The following is a 22,239-nucleotide window of genomic DNA, read 5'->3' on the forward strand; positions in this document are numbered from 1 at the left end:
TATGCAAAGACTTCAAAGATGTAGACTCAAAACTTGTACCCTATTGTTTCTGCCATTTTCTGTTAGTCAAAATAAGCCTGTCCCAGATGGATCTGTAGATTCTGCTTCCTGAGGTGACTGCTGCAAAGAATTATGGCAATTCTGGACTCTACCACATCTAACCAATGTTAACTCAATGCCAGTATTAAGCAGAAACTTGATGAGAATATCCTTTCTGCAGAATGTGACCTTTAAGAGAATTCCTTGATTCCAGACCAGCAATGTCATCTTCCAACTGTAGGTTAACTGAGGCTGAACTTCATTAAGCAAAATCTAGTATTAAAAGGTTACCTGTGACAGTGAGATTTGATCTGAATAGAGACTGTAGCCTTTTGCATTGCAGGTAATGCCAAACCATCTGACTTCCAAATGGGGAGTAAAAAGTCAAACACCCACACAGGCTGGGATGCATAATGTTGGTACAATCAGGCACAGAACAAAGAATTGCAGTCAGTTTGACTCAGCAGGGATGTTCCCTCAACCATGATAACAAGTGGGGACCTGGGAAGTTAGGACATTCGCTGTACATATTCCCTGTGGGGGCATTTATCACAATTTATAGCAAAGAGCTGATTGACTTCTCTCCCCCACTATATTTCTAGCTTCTTAGAGACACAAATAAATCTTTTAAATCCACACTTCTTGTGTATAATGCAGAACGTGGCTGTTGAAGAAAGGGAGAGAGGGAGGGAATTATTTCTGTGACTCAGAAAAAGACTAACCAAATATAACCACGTTTGTATTTTTAAAATGTCTATTTGCAACCAAATACTCAAAGATTCTGCCATACACAAAATTATAAAAGTGCTGGGTGAAAATAAATTTCCTTCAAAAACAGAAAACACTGCTTTCTATTCAGCTTATCAAAAAGAAGAAATTGATGGTGATGAAATTGCAATCCAGAGGAGAAAGGGCTAAGAAAGTTTTTGATTAATAAATGAAGAGAATCCCCTTGAATTAAAAAACTTTCATCTAAATGTTCAATTTGTGATGAAACACTTAAGAATATATGTCTACCTAATATTATCTACTTCATTGTTCTCTGATCCAAAGATCCAAGAAGTTCTTTTTATATTACTATAATTATTTATTCTCAATCTCTTTCTAAAAAGAATTGAAGTGGCTTATGGAGAGACTTCTTGCAAGATTTAGAATAATAATAATAAGCAAACTAAGGAACTTGGAAAAGAGTAAAATTAAAAATAGCAACCAGAAAATGAAATCAGAATGAGATCAGCAAAAGCCATGAGGACCAATACACTTTTCTGGAAGCAGAAATAATTTGGTTTGAGGCTTCCTAGACACCAACCAGGGAGGAACTTGTGGTTTCTAACACACTCACCATGGTCAGAGGCTAAAAAAAAAAGAGTCGGAGAATCACAAGTTATTCCTGATGTGAACACTGAGAGCAAGTTTCCCCAGATATGTTCCTAAGAGGAACCTGTGCAGCGTTCTAAGCATAGCCTGAACATCCACCGAAAGGTACCAAAACCTAGTGCCCAGTGGCACGATGCTAAACTACTGTTCAGCACATTCACAGTGACAGTGCACATCGATTATAGCATCTTCTCACTATTCTTCACTAATCCAAAACCAAAATTTGGCAACCCAACTATTCTGTAGGGGAATCTTTGTAAATACTGATTCTCTCAAATGCATACCTGATAAATACCCTCAAATTCTGTAGGTAGTAGATGCCACAGGTCTTTCTCTCTTCTTCAAAACTGCTAGTCAAGGATGGGTAACCCTGCTTTCAGCCAGGATTATCACACAAAACTTCTAACCTTTTTGCCCTATCATAAACTGTTTTCCTAACCACAGTCTATTTGCTCTCTCTAAAACAAATCTCAGCTCAAAACGTCTGAATGGCACAACAGGGCTCCTAGCAAGAATCCCACTGCCCTCATCATTGAATGCATGTTTTTGCCCCCCCCCCCCCCACCCAGGTACACCTCCAACCTTAACTCTGAGACTGTTCTCCATTCTAGCATCCCAAATGAACTTTGAGGTTCCCTGAAAGAGCCATTTACTCTCAGCCTTCGGATTTTTAAACATGCTATGCCATCTCTCTGGATCATGCTCCTCAAACCTGTGCCCTCTGCCTTTGTCTGGGACTTTCCATTCATGTCCAGCCCAGAAGCTACTTCTTCAATAAAGCCCTCTTCGCCGGCCTGTCTCCCTCTCTAAGCTGTGAGCACCACCAACACAGGACCTGTCTGTTCTTGCTCAGCATTGCATTCCCAATGCCTGAGACAATGACAGGCACAGAGTAGGTGCTTAATAGATAATTCCATAGTTAACTAATTAATTAATGTAATGTAATGTGCTTAGTACAGAAAAGCCCATGGAGACTTTTCTGTGTTACTCCTTAAAGGAAGATCCATTTTCCTCCTTTAATAAGCAACACATGTAAAGACATTTTTGACTTCTTACGAACATTGATAAACCAGCACTCCAGCCTACTGCTGGGCATACCAACCACCTCTAGCATCACTTTCCAAGCAGAACCAAGATTTTCCTTGGAAAATGAACCCCATGATCCACTCCTAAACAAGGACATGTGGGCAGTTGAGGCCCCAACATTTTATGCCCTTAGAACATAATCTAATTTTAGTGTGGAAAAATCTTTAAAGTAGCCAATGCCAAATCCTATATTCCAAAGCTCCAAGGAGCTTTGCAAAGTATTTGACATTGCTCTTTTCCAAAAAGTATTCTGAGTTTGTGGATCTTATCTTTTCGTGCAAGAGTAAGAAGACTCAGGGACCTAGATTCTCTCTGGACTTTATCACTAACCACCTGATTTGGGAGACCAAGAGATAGCTCATTCCTTTCCATGGAGATGGACAACTTCAACCTCCCACCTCAGGTCTGCTCTACCCAGGGTCACAGCAGTCAAGTTGGAGACCTTGGAGTGCCCCAGGGCTGCCCTGCTCTCACCTGCACGTGGATCTGAGAATGTCAGCTTTCATCTGTCCAGCCACAGACTCCAGCCAAGCTGACAGTACTCAGGGTTGTTTCTGATCTCTGAAATTCCCTGTTCCCTTTGCCTGAATGACAGACATTGTTCTGCTTCTACTTAATCCCATCCTCTTTCTCTGCCAAGAGAACATCTTTCAAAAGAAGGAAGGAGTAAATGGGAGTGGGGGAGAAAGGTGGAAGGAGGGGGAAAAGGACAGGAGGGAGGGAGGGAAAGATAATGGTCTTTTTATCCTTTGGAATATTTTCAGGACTTCACTTTACAGTTTCCTCACTTGTAAAATGGGAACAAATACATATTATGTGTCCTGGAATTGTTATGAGGATTGAATGAGATGTGCACTTAAAGCAATCTGCATGGTGCCTGCAATGCAGTAAGAACTCAATAAATATAAAGTAGTACTATCATAGGAAAGTGGGACATAATATATAGGCAGAACAAGACTGAGGGCTCTGCTTAATTTAAGGAGCTCATTCCAATGGTTCTGTGTAGAGCAGAATGTGCTGCCATAAGAAGCAGTAAAATCCCTGTCACAGGAGAATTCCAATCCTCACCTGGAGAGTTACCTAGCAGTGCTTTTACCAGGATTCACACTTCAAATGGGTAAATAGACTTGTTCTCAGGTTGAAGTTAATATCCCCCTCTTCCTAGAGATTTATCTATGCCAAAGTACACCATTATATTTTTAAATCTAGATATCAATATCTAGCATTTCTAAAGCTAAGTTGCTTTGAACTTATGTCTGTTGGCCAGAGACATGAATTTTTGTATATTAAGTAAAATAGCAAAGCATCATTTGAAGTACTGAAGTTTATAGATGTGCTCAGAATGTGCAGAGGAGGACACTGGAAAGGTGGTCTGGAGACCTCAAAGAGTGATATTGCCCCAGTGCTTCTCTGTATTTTAGAGTTTAGTTCCCAATTTGCAGGTCTAGAAATTGAATTGTTGTTACACCAAGAATAGAGGAAGTTCCTTGGGAAGGAAGTCACATTAAACAAACTCACAACACAATTGATGAATTAGCTGGATTGCTAATAGATTCATTCATAATGGGAAGCATGGCTGAGCCAGAATGTACAAGTTGGTACAATCAATACTTTCTTGTCCTACATACAGATATACATAGGAGGTGAAGATATAATCAGAAAATTGCTTCCTAAACCTAAATTCAGAGCAAAGAAATCTGTATGTTACAAAATTTCATGGAGTTAGTCCCCAATTAGGATATCCCTGAATATGAGCAAATGCCCTCTCTTTTCTGTTTAGAGCCCATGCTGACCACCTCCTCTTTAAGCTGACACATATTTTTCCTTAAAAAAAAAAAAAAATATATATATATATATATCTACCTCTCCTTTGTTCTCACCATGCCTGGAGCTGGAAAAAAAAGTGAACTTTACTTTTATTTCACACACATGGTATCCAGTCTTTATGAAACAGCAGGTTTCATGGTCAAGTTCATTCAAGCAGAGAAGCCATCTTACCTATACTTCTGGAAAATGCTACAATACAGATTCATCAGGCCTAGGTTTTGTTAGTCAAAAGGAAGTCAGTGGAATTAAGAAAGTCCTTTCTCTCACAGTAGAATGAATCAGACATAACTTTCCTATGTTCATACGTGAGTACACGACCAGTGTAACTCCACATCAGGTACAACCACAAAAATGGGAAGTTATACTCCATGTATATATGATATGTCAAAATACATTCTACTGTCATGTATAACTAAAAAAGAACAAAAAAGTTTTTAAATTTTTTCTCTCTCTGCACAAATTATGTTTATCCAGATTATTTTCTTGCTAAAGAGTGAGTGCCCCTGGGTGGTAAGCCTGATAGGTTTGATTCAAAGGTGAAAGGTTGCAGTACACATGATTTAAGGATGTGACAGATTGAATTGCTGACCCAAAAATTTCAGCACTTCCTGTATTCATGCTGTTTCCCTGTAATAATGCAGTTCTACACATGGAAGTCTGGCTGTTCTTCCCCACTCCTTACTCTGAACCTGGTCATGCAACTTCCTTTAGTCAAAAGCCTGATTCAAGCAGGTGCTTATGCAATTGAGCATACCTTCTTATACATCTGCCCATGGAAGAAGGGAAAGGAAGAGAATGAGAAGGAGAGGAAGAGGTACAGGAGAAACAGTAGTATCTGGCCCATTCATTCAAGTAGAATGAGAGGGAGCAGACCTGAAGATTGAAGTAGAATCCAATCTAGGTGAGTCAGCTCCCATCATGTGACTATAGATGTGTGAGAAATAAATGCTTATAGCAGCAAGCCTGTGAGATTTGTTATAAACATGATTGTGGCAAAAGCCAATTAATTCAAGATGGAAGTGTTGAACTATGTTGGTTTAATATTTGCAAAATATTATTCCTGTCTCACTACCATAGTCTTCAGGTGATGAAGATTCCTTGGAGTGGTCACTCAAAAGTTAAAACCAGAAAGAACTTGATCATAAAATATCATTGCCATTCTAGCACCTAATCTCTCCAAATGAAGTATTTTCATCATGTTAAGATTTTAACTTCTAAAATTGCAAAGGGCCTAATTTAGGTGAGGGAGGCTGGATTGGAGTCTGGAAATAAGAAAGACAAAGAAAGGAACTTTCAACTATATCATCAACTCTATTACCTAATGAGATGATAATTTAGACTATTTTACTCTTCGAATAGGTCCTATTTTGACTGAACCTCTGTTTTCTAGAATTTTGATTGATTTGTTCTGGGGTACGAATTCACTTGTTATTTTTAAAATCTTCTCTGGTTATTTGTAATTCTCTCTGGGAACATATAGCTAGGGTTCAGATGGTAGAGCTGAAAATCAGGTTTATATTAACTTTGTTTCTTTCTTTCCTAGATCTCAATGGGTAAACTAACAGTTTCATTTCAGTTATTACCTGTTAGTCTCTCTAGGCTCATCTATTATCAAACCAATTTTCCTTTCTAGATTTTTGTGTTTGATTGTCTGAATTATATGCTCCAGCAAATTTTAAATTTTAAAATCACAAATGCAAGGAGAAGGGAAATTTCTCAAACTTACATGCCAGGTGATAGTTAATAATAGTAGTGGATGAAAATAACTTCCAATTATAGCCCCAATTTCCCTTACTATTTAAACTGCTTTTCTAAATTTTCTAAATTTAGCAACCACTATAGTACTTCTTTGGCTTTTGATAATATACAATATATACAATATATTTTAATAATATATGTATTTATTTAATAAATAAATATATTTATTTATTTTTAATACCATGGATAACATACTCCACTGGTTGGTTTTGTATTATGGTTAAAGATGATTTTGTGCATGATTAAAAAAAACCATAATCCATTAAGGAAGAATAGATGCTCTGATTACATTTGGCTTTGCTTAATCAGATTTCTGAGAATAAGAAGTGCCAAAAAATGTTATAGTTATAGGACTTTGGTATAAAAATATTCAGCGGTGTGCAAGCCGGTAATCCCAGAGGCTCAGTAGGCTGAGACAGGAGGATTGCAAGTTCAAAGACAGCCTCAGCAATGGTGGGGCAATAAGCAACTCAGTGAGACCCTGTCTCTAAATAAAATACAAAATAGGGCTGGGGATATGGCTCAGTGGTCAAGTGCCCCCTGAGTTCAATCCCCAGTATAAAAAATAAATAAATAAATAAATAATAAAATCTCGCTCTCTCTGGTAGAATAATCTCCAAGTATCCATTGGGTTTGGAATTTAGTTAAAATGTTCAAAACAATTTGGGAACTATTCTCATTTAGTTTCCTTTCCACCTGGGAGACATTGACACTAATCCATCTCTCCAAAGAGGATGGTATATGAGTTTCATAAAAGTGCATAACAACAGAAGCAGCCACATTTCTTCATAGTTCCTAACATCTGACATATATCATGCAGTGTATCCAAAGAGAAGCTGCCACAACGTGTCAAAGAAGCCACTGCTTACCTTTGCAATTCAGAAGTTCAGTTATTAAAGTTTTAAGATCTAGTACAGAAATAGTTCTGTTATTATAGTTAACAAAAAAGAATAACAACTGTGGCCTACACACTTCCCAAGTCTATGGAAACAATTATTAAGTTATTGATCAAGGTACAGCAAAAAGGTATGAACTTCTATGTTGGAAAACTCTCCTTCCATTTTTTTTTTTTTTTTTTTTTTTTGAGAAAACATGCTGTCATTGTGTACTTTGGAAAACCTTTGGCATTCCTGTTAAGATATCCTTACTGTGGCATTGAGGGAGGAGAGTTGCTTTTCATTGCTTTGCAATATTTCTTTTCTATTAGATGATAGTCTACACCACACATAGACACAATGGCCTGTTTAGAGAGGTAAAGTATCCCCTGCACCCCAAATACTTTACAATCCCTTTCTGTTCGTATGAAAGTCCAAATTGTGCAAACAGTAAAGTACAGACTCTGGATCCAGCCTGCTCTAATCGCTAGAAGTGTTACCATGGGCAAGTTAAATTTCACCCCACTGTGATTCTATAACACAAGAGGAGCATCCCGGAAAGCAGGTAATGAAAGTTCATGGAGTTTAGTGAAGGATAAATAAGTTTGCATTTGCAAGACACTTAGAATGGTGTCTGGCACAGGTGCTATGCAACCATTCACTAGGATGGTTAAGGTATGATTGAATAGCAGAGCTCTAAATATGCTCTGTCTCAGTTTCAGTCACACTGGACTTATCTCAGTTGTTTAAACAAAACATATTTTCTCCAGTGCCGGGATCCTTTCGCATGTTTTCCCTCTTCCCTACACTGTCTAATACTTCAGGCACCAGTCACATTTGGGGCTGTTTAAATGTAGATGAATTACAATAATGAGATTTGAAAGCCAATTACTCAGTTATACTGGTTACATTTGAAGTGCCCAATCAACTCATGTGGCTATAGAGGAAAACAGCATTGACACAGAACTTCCACATCATCACAGAACATTCTGTCAAAGAGAGCTTGTGTAGACTAGTCTTCACCCCACTGTTAATTCCTATGCAGTCTTCTTATTGCTGCTTAAACATCACTTCCTCAATGAACCTTTCCCTGACCCCAAGCAAATGTTAAGGTCTCTGTGTTCATAAATGTATTAATGTATTACTTCCCTACCTCACTATAATGACTTGGAACAAAGTGATCATGTGGGCATGTAGTAAGCACTCGATATATATTGTTGACTGACTGTGAGCATAAATTTGCAAAATGACTTAATATTTTAATAGCTAACATCTGTCATGTGCTTACTGTGTGCCAGGCACTATTCTGAACACTCTGCCATGTTTTAGCTCATTTAGTTCCAACAGCTCCAGGAAGTAGATACTTGTACTGGTTATCTATAGTCTGCAAAACAATTTATGGAAAAATAGTGGTTTGAAACAACATTCAATTATGACCTTACAGTGTCTGTGGTAGAGGCATGGCTCAGCTGAGTCCTCTGCTTAGGTCCACAGGCTAATCAAGGTGTGGGTTGGGCTGTGTTCCCATCTGGAGACTCAATCAAGAAGAATCTGCTTCCAAGTTCACTCAGGTTGTTGGCAGAACTTATTTCCAGAATTACAGTGTGTAACATCCTCAATAAAATTTATTTCTGGCCTAAATTGAAAACGGAATTTTAAAAATTCAACATCTTAATGTAACTCAGAGGTAGGGTAGGGGATAAAGTTTTTATTTCTGGAGGAAGGAATGGGAAAAAGAAGGGAATTGATATATTTTCCCACTAGTCTCATCTTTACAATGGATAAGAAGTTTCACTCAAAGAATTTGATCTTTACCTTGTTGAAGGAAAAAAACATAATTTCAAAGTTCCTGCTGGTTGCTTACATAGTATATGCAAAGGCAGAGGCCCAGGTGTAAGGTCTTGTCCATTATCAGAGTTCCTTCATGAAGCTTTGGGACGTACAGAAGCAGGTCAAGGAACCAGTTTGGAGTGGAGGAAGGGAGAATTGCAGAGTACAATAAAGGAATTAACTCAGGATTAACACAGGAAGTGAGGAGTGGGAAAGAGAAAGCTCCCTTAACAAGGTGAGAATCCAGAAAAACATTTCATGGCAAATGGTCAAGACACTCAAGACCAGCACTCTTTTTAATTAGATCCTTGCTTCTTCATGTCCAATGTTATCCAGTTCCAGGTTCTCTTATACTTTCCTCTACTACTCAAAAACCTTTGCTAAAAGTCTACACATACACAAGCCTTCAGTTAGGGAATCTATAGGGAATTTAGGGACAAAGCAGTAAAGGAAATGATAGTTTCCCTAAGGAACCAGCACTGAAGAGCAGATTTACAATCCTGAAGTTTTGAGCAAGGACCAGGGTAGTACTGAGAAGATGGTTAAAGCCAGGTAGGAGCTAAGTAGAACTAACAACTCCTCATCACATACAATAGAGGAAGGTGACCCTTGAAGGGAGGGAGGCAGACTCTGGGGTACAGTCAGCTCTCTGGACCCAGGGTGCTTTCCTCCTCAAGCTTTGTACTATGGTCACATCAAGGTCATACAGACTATTTCCTACAACTGTCCCCCTGCACCTGATAAACTGGATGTCATTCCATCACCTAAGAAACGGTGCTATCTGATAAGACTGCTAAGACTGAACAGAGCCTCTCGTTGCCTCTGGATGGGCAGATTTTCCATGAGTGACAAACATGACTTTCAGAGATGTCACTTTGAAGGATGAGCATCCCATCGTCTCAGCAAGGAGTTACACGGGGATCAGAGAACTGCAAGCTTGAATCATTTCTCTCTACTATCAAGAGAGCTGCTGCTCATGGAGCCCCAGCAACAGATTCCATCAGGAAAGTGTCGGAGGCAAGATAAAGATGAGCAGAGCTACTATCAGCCTGCACGCAGCCTCTTCTGGGCATTATTTTCAAGACAGCCTCAACACATCACCCTCTGTAGAGATAGAGTCACGGCCAACTACACAGAGTTTGCAGTTGTTTGCAGTGGCCTCTGGCGATTCAGTTATACTCTCCAAGAATTCTTTGTTGTAGGAGACCCACTCTACTTCTTTAACTCCACTGCAGAATTATTACCTTATTTTTTATTCTTATTCAGACAGAGTTCAGGCCAAGAAGGACCTAAGAGGATGGAAGATTTGGGTTCTTCCTGAAGTTCAGACCAAACTCCTAAGAAACATAGTGAAGTCACAGATCTTAATTATTTCTGCTTAAGACAACTAACACTTGAAATCAGCTTGTCTTCCACAGGGAAGTGGACTTTTGCCCTGCAGTCCCCTTGCATGTTGGGAACACGTGGTAAAAGACAAACTCCGGAATCAGAAAACCTGGTTTCATCTGTTCCTATCTGAAAGACTCGTGGGTTCCTTTGTAAAAAGATGATATAACATGCTCTGTCGCATGCCTTTGTTGTAAGAATTAAATGAAAGAATGAATGTAAAGCACTTAGCACAATGTCTATGGCATAATAATGCTTGATAAATACTAGATGTCATTATTACATTATTGTTGTCACTATCGCTATCATCATTTGAAGTGATATGATCTACCAAGGGGAAACACTGGAAAAATAGGAGCCACAATGAAGAAGTTGGGCTATGTGTATTCTGTTCCAAATTAGAAAAAAAGAACAAGAAAGTCACTTCATGCTTGTTTTAAATTTATTTTACTTTATCTATCAAATACCACAGTCTTTATTATGTGCCCATTAATGCTCTAAGCAGAGAAATTATGAATCAGAAATCATTTAATTTTAAGGTGTCACTAATTTTATAACATCTATAGTATAGCATATTAATTTTTTATTTTAAAGCCAAATATATATACATAATTTGGAGAATATATATGCTCTTCCTTCATACATTCAAAGAGTAAGAACTGATTATATGCATGAACCATCTCTGATGCCAGTCACTAGTTTGTCAATGTTGAACAAGACGATAAGTTAGCTGCCCCAAATTCACATTCTATTGAGCTATTCGAAGTAATCTCTGTGTTAAGTTTCAACCTAGACCAAATTGAAGACAGTTCGACCATTTATTTTGCAACTAGTTTTAGGTCTACTCTAGATAAACTATGTGACTTCCTGGGGCAATTCATCAATGACTCCAGAAACCATAGTTAACATGAATAACTGAAAAGGGTCACTAACACTGCCCTGCGATGCAGCAGCAAGTCAGATACCGCTTCCCATACCAGTGCCAGGACCAGCGACAGCAGGGGGGTGGAAAAGCCTGATCCATGTTGGCTGACTCTACCTAGGAGGACAGCAGAGACACTGGAAATACTTCCTGCAGCACAACTTCAAGCCACGTGACCAGCAGACCAGGGCCATTGTGACAGAAGGGGTTGGCAAGGCTCAACTGGTAGTAAGGCAGGATCTACGGTCATTGCAAGTCACAGGATGCCCTTATGTGACAGAAGGGGCTCCTGACCATAGCAGCGCCTCTTAAACTGTGCTGATAAAGACACATGAGTATATTCATGTGTTTATTATATGCAGCTGTCTTGGTGCAAAGCGTGGTCACTTTTTTTAAAAGTCTCTTATTAAAATGTCTTTATGGAGGAAGGAGGGACTGTATAGAGGGAAAAGAGAGGTGGGAGGGGTGGGGGGAAGGAAAAAAATAACGGAATGAATCAAACAGCATTACTCGATGTAAATGTATGAATATGCAAATGGTATGCTGTCACTCCATGTACACACAGAAACAACATGTATCCCATTTGTTTACAATAAAAATAAATTTAAAATAAATAAATAAATAAATAAAATGAGTGTCTGTGTTACAAGGAAGACCTTCTGCTCTACTGCCTTCAATACTATTTAGTCTAGCAGGACCACATCACTGACCTCCTTCATTCATTCAGTGAGTCCATAAATGGTCACTGAGTCACTAACGAGTACAATCGAGAAAAAAACAGACACTACTACTGCCCTTATAAAGTTCATAGTCTAGTGGGCTGGGTGATAATTTATGTTACTGTTCAGCAGATATTCACTCTCCGCCTCCTCTCACTGTGGGTACAGCGCCCTCAGCCTCCACTGATGTTGAAGTTGGTTATTGACTTTGTTTAACTGAAAGAATGTCAGCAGATGAGAAGTGGACAGAGGCCTTCAACATGCTTGCCTCTCGCCCTGCTGCCCGTCTTCGTGAAAACAGCATGCTTCGGGTAGCCACTGGTCCAACAGGGATTACAGAAGTTGTGAAAAATATGGACCCACCCATTTCCAAGTCAGGCCAGTTCTGGTGACCAGTAGCCTAAAACCAAGCAGCCCAGCCAGTGCCAGCCTGTCTCCACGGAATTAGCTGAACTGCAGTGGACCAGCAGGCCCCCGAGCATGAGAGCATATATTTGTCGTTGAAGGTGTCTGAGTTTGGGGATGATTTGTCACACCATATAAATGTTACAGTAACTCTCCAATATAGACCGAAACCAACTAAGAAAATGTCCAAAATTTTTAAAGTTTGATTTTCCATGAAGGAAAAGTTACATCCCAGGGGAGACATTTTAGAAAACATTCAGTTTCTTAACTTTATTTATAGTTATAAACTCCTCTCCTATTGGTGCATCTGTACCATGGCTTCATCTCTGAAGCCCTTTTTGTAGATATGAATGAAAAGGAGTCTAGGCCTCCCTGCAAACTAAGCATGAGGGGTTTTCCAGAGCACTCACCACAGCATGTCCAGTTGTGTGGGTTCATATTTTAAGTAAGCCATAAAAATATTGGAGAAGAATGAAAAATGCTATCAAAAGACTTGTAAATAAGGCACAGAACTGTAGGAAAGCAGAGTAGTAGGCCCATAATTGTCTGTAATATATTTATTGCTTTTAAAAAGAAACATTGAAGAGCAAGCTAACTGTTTTCCCAAAAATATGAATGTGAAATCGACACACATTTTTTTTTTCTGCAATAAGGATCAAAAACCAGCAAGGTCTTTGCGACAGAGTAGTTTTAGGTTAGACACAGGAGAAAAGAATATCAATTAAAACAGGTTCCTAGGGAAGTGAGGACATCTCTCCTGATCTTATTTAAGATAAGGAAAAGTAAGGGATCTTGGTGCCTGGTTAGAGTCAAGGGAAAGGACCTTTTTTAAAAAATAGACTCTTTTTCACTCATTCAACAAAATTTCATTAAGCACATGTGCCTGGAACTGTCTTATGTATTCATGATACTGTAGTGAACTAAACAAGCCATCTGCCCCATGGAGTTGATACTTGATGAAAAATGTGTCTAAGAATAATATAAATTAGACTGCTTATGACTCTTTGATGGGCCTTTGGTTCTTAGATTATTGGAGAAAAGGTCAATGAACTTGTGATTTCTGATACACATAATAAGGCAAAAAAAAAAAAAAAAAACTCAGAGTTTGAAAACGGATTCCAAATATTTTGAAAGAAATATGTGTAGGATATATGTAATCTTCCCAAACCTATGTGTTTATTTATTACTCAATAGCATTATAAACCATAGAAATGAAAAGTTGTACTCCAAAAAAAAGGCATAAAAAAAGAATAAAAGTCATATAGAACACAAAAAGAAATTTAAGGTAAAATTAGGTGGAAGGTGTTCTCATGTCCTTGACTAAGTACATTCTCCTCCATCTCTTCACTTCTAATCAGTGAAGAAAGAGATCCAGAAAACGTGGTCTGAATGGCTCAATGCAGTTCCACAGTGCCATATTGTAGGGAGGATCTGAGATTAAGTGTTCACCTTGTTTTCCCATTTTGTGATGAACTGTGTCTAGGCATGTTATTCAGATGACACTTTCAGTCTCACAAAAAAAAGAGCTTCCTCATTATTCTCCCCACACCATCTCCCAAAGGACTCCAGGAATGGCAGTTTGGCCACACAACCAGGGTTGGCATTAGAAGCTGTGGCTGCCTATTGACCAAGTTCATTAATACAATACAGGCAACTAAAAGTTATGCCAAAAATAATTCCACTCTTCTATCCATAGCTCCAAGAACCACTTGGCAGGAGAGAAAGCTGTCTGGCAAATTTCACGCGAATCATTCATTTAAAGTTTGTAAGACCTATGAGGGTTATCAATGCCAAATCAATCCCTCCACTGAGGGATCAGGCATGGATTTTAATTTTTGGTTTTCCATCTCAAAAACAAATTACTTGGATTAGTCCTTCAATATTATTTGTAGTATCCATGATTGGTATTTTTCCCAAAGTCATGAAACAAATCATATTCATCTAGTAATTATCAGACATAAAGCCCAGGATGCCCAGCTCATCTTTCTCCACAAATAACAAAAAAGTTCTCTCTGCATACTCTAAGGTTTTAACAGTCTGCAACCCTGTGGGAATAAACATGACTTTTTCAGTAAGTAGTTTTTGTTATAGATTGTATTATATATTTATATGTAGAAAGAGATTATATTTTATATAATATATATATTATATATATATATGATGATATAGATATCATCTTATTTCCTGCTTACAATAAAATGAAAAACCCAAAGGACAGAAGTGGACTTTACCAAGGATAGCAAAAATAGTCATGACCCTCAATCTTTGGGTCAGTTGAGATTTCCAGCTTACATCACTAGTCACCTGCTTATGGGAACTTTCTAGAAGCTCTGTGGAAGGACAGCAGGAAGGGAACCAAGGTCTGTTTCCTCTCCTGAAGCCCCCTTGACAACATGCAGAAGCAGCAAATTCCTTCTTAGTGTTTCCTTCTATCCCATCCCATCTGCCTTCATGAAGCTATGGGTCTACACATTTATCCAACAAAAGCATGCCGAGCATGTTATGTGTCAGGAGCTAGACACATTCTCTCATTTTAACTGAACAATTAAAGATTCCTTAATCTCTCCAAGCCTAATTTAACAATCTGGAAAATGGGAATTTAAATCTATCTCAAAGAATAATTGTTCATTTAAAATAAGATTGCAGATGCCATAATATTATTCTTCTTTATGACTGAATAATATTCCATTGTGTATATATACCACAGTTTCTTTATCCATTCATCTGTTGAAGGGCATCTAGGTTGGTTCCACAATCTAACTGTTGTGAATCGAGCTGCTATAAACATTGATGTGGCTGTGTCACTGTAGAATACTGATTTTAAGTCTTTTGGTATAAACCGAGGAGTGGGCTAACTGGGTCAAAAGGTGGGTCCATTCCAAGTTTTCTGAGGATTCTCCACACTGCTTTCCAAAGTGGCTGCACCAATGTGCAACTCCACCAGCAATGTAAAAGTGTGCCTTTTTCCCCACATCCACACCAACATCTATTATTGTTTGTGTTCTTGATAATAGCCATAGTGAAATAAGCCAATCCCAAAAAACCAAAGGTCGAATGTTTTCCCTGATAAGTGGAGGATGATATATAATGGGGGTGGGGGGTGGGGGTTGAGAGAAGAATGGAGGAACTTTAGATTATGTAGAAGGAAATGAGAGGGAGGGGGTATGAAAAATGGTGGACTGAGACAGACATCATTACCCTATGTACGTGTACGATCACATGAATGGTATGAATCTACATTGTGCACAACCATAGAAACAAAATGATGTACCCCATTTGTGCACAATAAATCAAAATGCAGTCTGTAAAAAATTTTTAAAAATTTAAAAATAATTTAAAAATAAAATAAGATGGCAGGATTCAAATCTCACTCCGTTAGTTTCTAAAGGCCATGTTCACTACCCTGCTCACTGCATGTCCTCCCAAGAAGTCACTGAACTTATTGTGGGAGCTCCATCGCCTCTGCAAAGGAGACAAGATAACTTGTGGGCAATTCAATTCAAATTCTCTGCATCCACAGCTGGCTTTCCAACTCACACCCATCTTCCCTTACTCAGCAGAGGCCTTAGCTCTCAGCAGCTTCTTCCTCTAAAGAGGATAAGACCATGATGTTCTTGGCCAACATACCCATATATGCTTTTCCTGGGACCACAGGACATTAATAACCGAAGAAGCAAGAGAGGGAAGACATGCTTTAACATCTTGGACCCGGCAAGCTTGCTTCTTAGGCTCCCCGTACTCTCTGTTCTTTAAAGAGCGAACTAGACTTTCAGTTTCAGGGGACCCTTTCTCTATGGCAACCAAACAAACCGAGTCCTCAAAGAAGACGCTGCGTGAATTTCAATTGAAGGAAGTCACAGTTCAAACCCTTTACCAAACCAAACTGGGATGATTTTTATTTTTCATAAAAATTCAAAAGTATTTTGGTTTACGTTTAAATTCAGATAAAGGTACACACTATATCCCATACCTTCAACCTTAAACACAGTGAGAGTCCCTCTGTTATTTAGCCAGTTATGTTAGCCAACTCATAGAAGACAACAGATGGAGATGGATCACACAAAGCCCTTGATACAATTATATTCCTATTAAGCTAAAATACATTTAAAATTTTAAACCTTATGTTTGGTATTAGTGTACAGGTTTACACAAGTAGTACTCAAGGTACTATATGTTAAGTAAAAGAGCCTTAAAATAATTCATGGCTTTTAGAATATATTATTTTATGTTCCAAGAAAATATCCTAAAAGAAAGGAAGCCAATTGTACAAGCAATCTCTTTGCAGCACATTTAACTAGCAAAAAGATAAAAATCCAAGTGCCTAACAAGAGAAGAAACAGCTTTACAAGTTATTATATATATGTAAGCATGGTAACCTTTGAAAAAGAGACACTTAGACTCTACTAGTGCCTAGATATATAAAATATAAATAAGCAAAAAAAGTAACAAAAACAATAGCAAAAAGCTATAAAATAGCTTATACATGCTCCTTGTGATGATCTATTGAGCTGTATATTTATGTACTTGTATAAAAATATATCAATAAACTTGTAAACTGTACTGATGAATTTTACCAAATTCAGAGGCAAAACATTTACATTCATGGGAATAAGGAATTAACTTTCACTCACTAAAAGGTAACGATGAATAAAGCCAATTAGTAATTTCTGCTTTTTGTATGGTTCCCCTTGGTAAACTTAATGTAGTCATAAAATCTCACCTTCCTCCAAAAGAAAAGTAAAAGCTATTAAGGAGTTTCAGGGATAAACAGACTTGCCTGGAATCATAAACTTGAGAAAAATGTATTATTACATAACTAAAGAGCTGACAACTTGTTAATACACATTCTAAGAAAGAATATAAGCCTTTTCTAATACTTCACTGCCAGACCAAACTGAAAAGTAAGCAATGAGTGCCTAATTCATGCAGTGTGCTGAACATAGAAGCCATAAAGCTGCAGATGCCAGGAAGGAAGGCTACTGAACATTCCAATAATGTAACCTGGCAGTACTGGTTTGTTGTGGTCAACGGAGCTTGGGGTCAACCGGGCTCAAGGTCTAGTGTTCACTATTTCAATATGCAAACTCACTTCTGTGCGTGTACACAGCACTGGCTGGATTCTCCAGGACAGACTCAAACTAGCCAAGCACATGACATGTCAATTCATGATCCTGGAAGCACAGTGCGTTGTTTTAATAAAGGGGTTCTTGACTGGTCTGCTTCTTTCTCCTGTTTGGGACCTGCTTCATGAAATCCTGATACCTTGGAAGCCCATTAGAAGTTAGAAGATTTGTCAAAGAGTATGGACTCAAAGCCAAGGAAGGAAATCTAGAGGAGGGTTTCATGTTCTTTGTGACCTCCTGCACCTGGAATTCGACCACTGTTCTTGAATAAACTGCCCTAAGTGGAATATATTAATTTACACAACTGCCTCCCTATGAACCTCCTGCATACCCTTGAAGAGCAGAAGTCATGCCCTAAATGCAAGATAAACGTGCATTTTTAGATACGAGGTGTCCCCCAAATGCTCCTGTGTTGATACAGCGATGTTCAGAGGTGAAATCATTCGACTGTGAGAACTGTAACCTGATCAGTCCATCCTAGTTTGAATGCAGGCAGATGGGGCATAACTAAAGGAGGTGAGTCGCTGGGAGTGTGACCTGAAGGGTGAATCTTCCCTGCAGCTCCTTACCCTTCCCTTTCTCTGCTTCCTGAATACCATAAATGGAGGAGAGACCTTCTGTCACGCCCTTCCACCATGATATGCTTCCTTACCTTAGGCCCAGAACAATGGTTTCAGTCCATCATAGGCTGAATCTCTGAAACCAAGATCCCAAAATAAACTTTCTCACTTATAAGTTGTTCATGTTGAGTACTTTGGTGAAAGCAACAAAAAGCTGACTAATACAGAACTTGGTACTGAGAAGTGGAGTCATTGCTGTGAGTAACTTGCGGTTCAGAAGTCTGAAGAGCTGGTTTGCAGAAGGAGTTTGAAAAAGTTTGGAGATTCAGGCTGGAGAAACCCCAAAATGTAAATACAGCTTAGTGGGTGATTCTGGAGGGAGCTCAGAAGACTAGGATGCTGATAGGAATGCAAACAGTATAAACTGTGCTCTTGAGGTTTCAGAGGGGAATGAGGTTCTATTGGAAGTTGGGCTAGAGGCCATTCATGTTACATCTGGCAAAGACATTGTCTAAATTTTGCCCATGATGTAAGATTTTGTATGAGGCTGAATCTAAAGGCAATGGACTAAATAATCTGGCAGAGGAAATATTCAGTCAGTGATAAATTTTCTGACAGCTTTTAAATAGTTGTACTGTGAGAATCGGGAGCAGAAAGAATTTCAAAAACATGCAGTTTGGCCAGAAAAGTGCTTCTAAAGCACTTAGGAAAGTCTGCTTGTTAAAGAGATTACAGACTCTAAAGAGATGCAAAATACTTTTCACAGTGACAACAGGAAAAAATGTTTTCAGGTCTGTAAAAAAAATTCTTTTAAATAAATAATTAAATTTAAAAAAAAAAGAAATTTGCAAGACCACACTCATTGCAGGTTCAAGGATATAGAAGGGAAAATTCTTTTGAGAATTGTGGGGGTCTTACACAGGGGAGCCTCGGAAGTTGTTTCACCAGGCTTAGTCACCCAGGTACTTAAAAATCACTGCAACCAGGGACCCAGTTCTTGTGCAAGCTGGTGGAAGATCTTGGCATCATCCACGTGGTGCTGGCTCTGCAGAAATGCAGGATTCTGGGAATTAGGGGTCGTGGAGGCTTACACCAAGATTTAAAGGAATGCCTGGGAGACCAGGCAAAGCGTAGGAAAATCAGAGTCCCTTGGGATGCCCCTTAGAGGGCAATGCATGAAGCTGAAGGTGAGGTCAAAACTGAAATGGTGACCCTAGGAATTAAGAGATTCCAGCAACATGGACTATCTGCCAAGAAAAGCTGCTGACTATAGAGAGAACCAGGCTAAAAGAGAGCCTGTGTGTGTTGCAACCAGCAAGGCCAAAAGGACAGGCTGCCCAAGACTTTTGGAGAGAACATCTCACTACCATGAGTCTTAGATGCTATAGGCAGAGTTATGGGACCTGTTTGCCCAGCTGGGTTTTGGTCTTATTTTGGTCCCATCCCTTCTTTCTATGCCTATATTCCTTCCTTTTGGGATGGAAATGTTTACTCTGTGTAACTGCATATTGGAAATATGTAACTTGTTTTTGATTTTTACAGGGGCTCACAGTCAAGAGTTTACCTTGAGTCTCAGAGGAGACTTTGAACTTCAACTTTTGGGCAATGTTGGAACTGTTGAGTTATTGGGACTCTTAAAAATAAACTAAATACATTTTACATTGTGTGATGGAGATGAGCTTTTGGGGGCCAGAGTTGGAATATTATGGTTTGGATATGAGGTGTCCCCCATAACATAAGGTGTCCTGTTAATGCAGGAATGTTCAGAGGTGAAATGATTGGGTTGTGAGAGCTGTAACCTAGTCAGTCCATCCTAGTTTGAACAGAGTTACTAGATGGCTAACTCTAGGTAAATGGGGCATGGTTGAAAGAGATGGGTCACTGGGGACATCCCCTGGAAGGATTCACCTTTCCTGTGATCCTTCTCACCTTCCCTTCCTCTGCATCCTGGCAGCCCTGTCCTGAGCAACTCCCTCTGCCATGATGTGCTGCCTCCCCTTAGGCCAAGAGTGATGGAGTCAACCCACCATGGACTAAATCTCTAAACCATGAACTGAAATAAAATTTCCCTTCTCTAGTTTGTTCTACTCAGGTGTTTTGGTCACAGCAACAAAGAGCTAATACAATGTGTATTGAATTAAAATTATCAAATTGTATGTTCTTTGCCCATAAGTACAATCCAGACTGGTCAGAACACTTAGCACCTTTCATATTAAGTATGCATATCCCTTGGAAAGTAGAGAGTAAACTTTCTAGCTATGGAGTAAAGAAAAGGTCAGAAGAATGTGGACAAGCCAGTAGACCAATTAAGGGACTAATCAGTAACTGAAGAAATAATTATGGGTAATAATTGCTGTATATTTTTACAGAATGGAAAACTATACAACAGTGAAAAAGAACAAACTATTGTGGTATACAACAACATTATGAATCATAGAAATTGTGGTGTGAAGCCATATCCTAGAAATATACAGTATGATTCCATCTGCACTCAGTTCAATAAGAGATGAAACTAACATATGGTGCTAAGGGTCAGAATAATGGGTTTCCTCTGTGAGGATAGTAACTGGGAGGGAGAATGAGAGAACTCTCTAGAATACTAGACTTGTTCTCTATTCTGATCTGGGCCATGCATAAAGGAATGTATATGCATATACACTTAAAGTGTGGATTGTTCATTGTACTATGATCTGTTCTAGGACTTGTTTGGGATATAGTATATTCTCAATGAATGGAAACTCTAATTTTTTTAAATTTGATGACTCTGTGACCTTTTCCCACATTTATTCTCTCTGGCTAGACAATGCTCTTCTTGTGATTATCTGGAATATCACCTGTCTCCTATTAAGGTGTTTATGGAAAATACACTTCAAACCCTCTTGTAAGTTTTATTTAACTAAATGCACCCTCCGTAGCCACCCACATATTGACTCTAAGGGACCCTTCTTCATGAACTTACCGGAAGCACTAAAGATAAAACCATATGAATGATGATACATAATGGGGGGTGGGAGGGAGGCAAGAATGGAGGAAGGATGGATTGTATAGAGGAAAGAGGGGTGGAAGGGGTGGGGGAAGGAAAAATAACAGATTGAGACAAACATCATGTCCCTGTGTACATGTACGATTACACAAATGGTATGACTCTACTTCATGTTCAACCAGAGAAATAAGTTTTACCCCATTTGTGTATAATCAATCAAAGTAAATAAATTATTAATTTTTTTTTTTAAAAAACCATATGAAGTTGATACAGGCACACGTCTACTCTTTCTGTTTGTCATTTCAGGATTGTTAGCACCACTTACCGCAATAGTGTGTCAGGAGACTCCCTGATAGGGTTAAAGCTCCTTAGCATTGTGTGGGAAAGGACATCCTAGCACCATCTGGCAGACCTGCAATTCTATTAAACTGTCAGCATGATAAATGACAAAGAGAAAGCATCGGAACACGAGAAAATCCACAGTGAAACGCTGTGGTCGTAAAACAAGAAGAACTAAAAAGGATTTAGGGCAAGTACACAAACCATCCCTTATAATAAAATTTTCCCTCGCAAGGAGAGAACAATGAGACTGAATGATCAACTTCGGGGTCCAGGGGAAAGGCAGTGGGACAATGGGTCATCCCTCAGCCCCAATGTGGGACTCACAGGCCAGTGATGCATGGTCCAGCCGTTCCCTCTCTGCTTCCACCCAGGGCTCTTGTGGCTCACCACAATCACACCTTGTCCATTTGGTGAAAGACATAGTATTTAGATAGGTCGTTGCTCTATGCATTCCTTTTGCTTAGAAAAATAAATGAAAAATAAGAAAAATAAATGAATAAAAAGGCATCTCTGTAATGGAAAATAGTTTGGCTACTTCTCTTCAAATATAAATTATCTCAAGGGAGCAGTCACCCTTGATTCTAAATTTAGCACCCCACTAATTACACAGTCTGTAAACAGGGTGTAGGCAATTTGCTTCTGAATACTTAGGCTTTGGAATGAGTCTCAATGTATCTCATTTAGGAGTCTCTAGGTAACAATGCCAATTTTTTTTTATTTGTTCATTTTACATACACATGATAGTAGACTGTATTTTGACGTACTACATGGAGTATAAATTCCCATTCTTGTAGTTGAATATGACATGGTACGCTGATTGTGTATTCATATGTGAACATGGGAAAGTTATGTCCAAGTCATTCTACTGTCTTTCCTATTCCCATTCTCCTCCCTTCCCTTCATTTGCCTTTGTCTAATTCAATGAATTTCTACTCTTCTCCTCTTCCCCCCTTATTGTGTGTTAGCCTCCACATATCAGAGAGAACATTCAGCTTTTGGTTGGAGGA

The sequence above is a fragment of the Sciurus carolinensis genome, chromosome 2 (genome assembly GCF_902686445.1).
Source record: "Sciurus carolinensis chromosome 2, mSciCar1.2, whole genome shotgun sequence".
In the NCBI taxonomy this organism is placed as follows: Eukaryota; Metazoa; Chordata; class Mammalia; order Rodentia; family Sciuridae; genus Sciurus; species Sciurus carolinensis.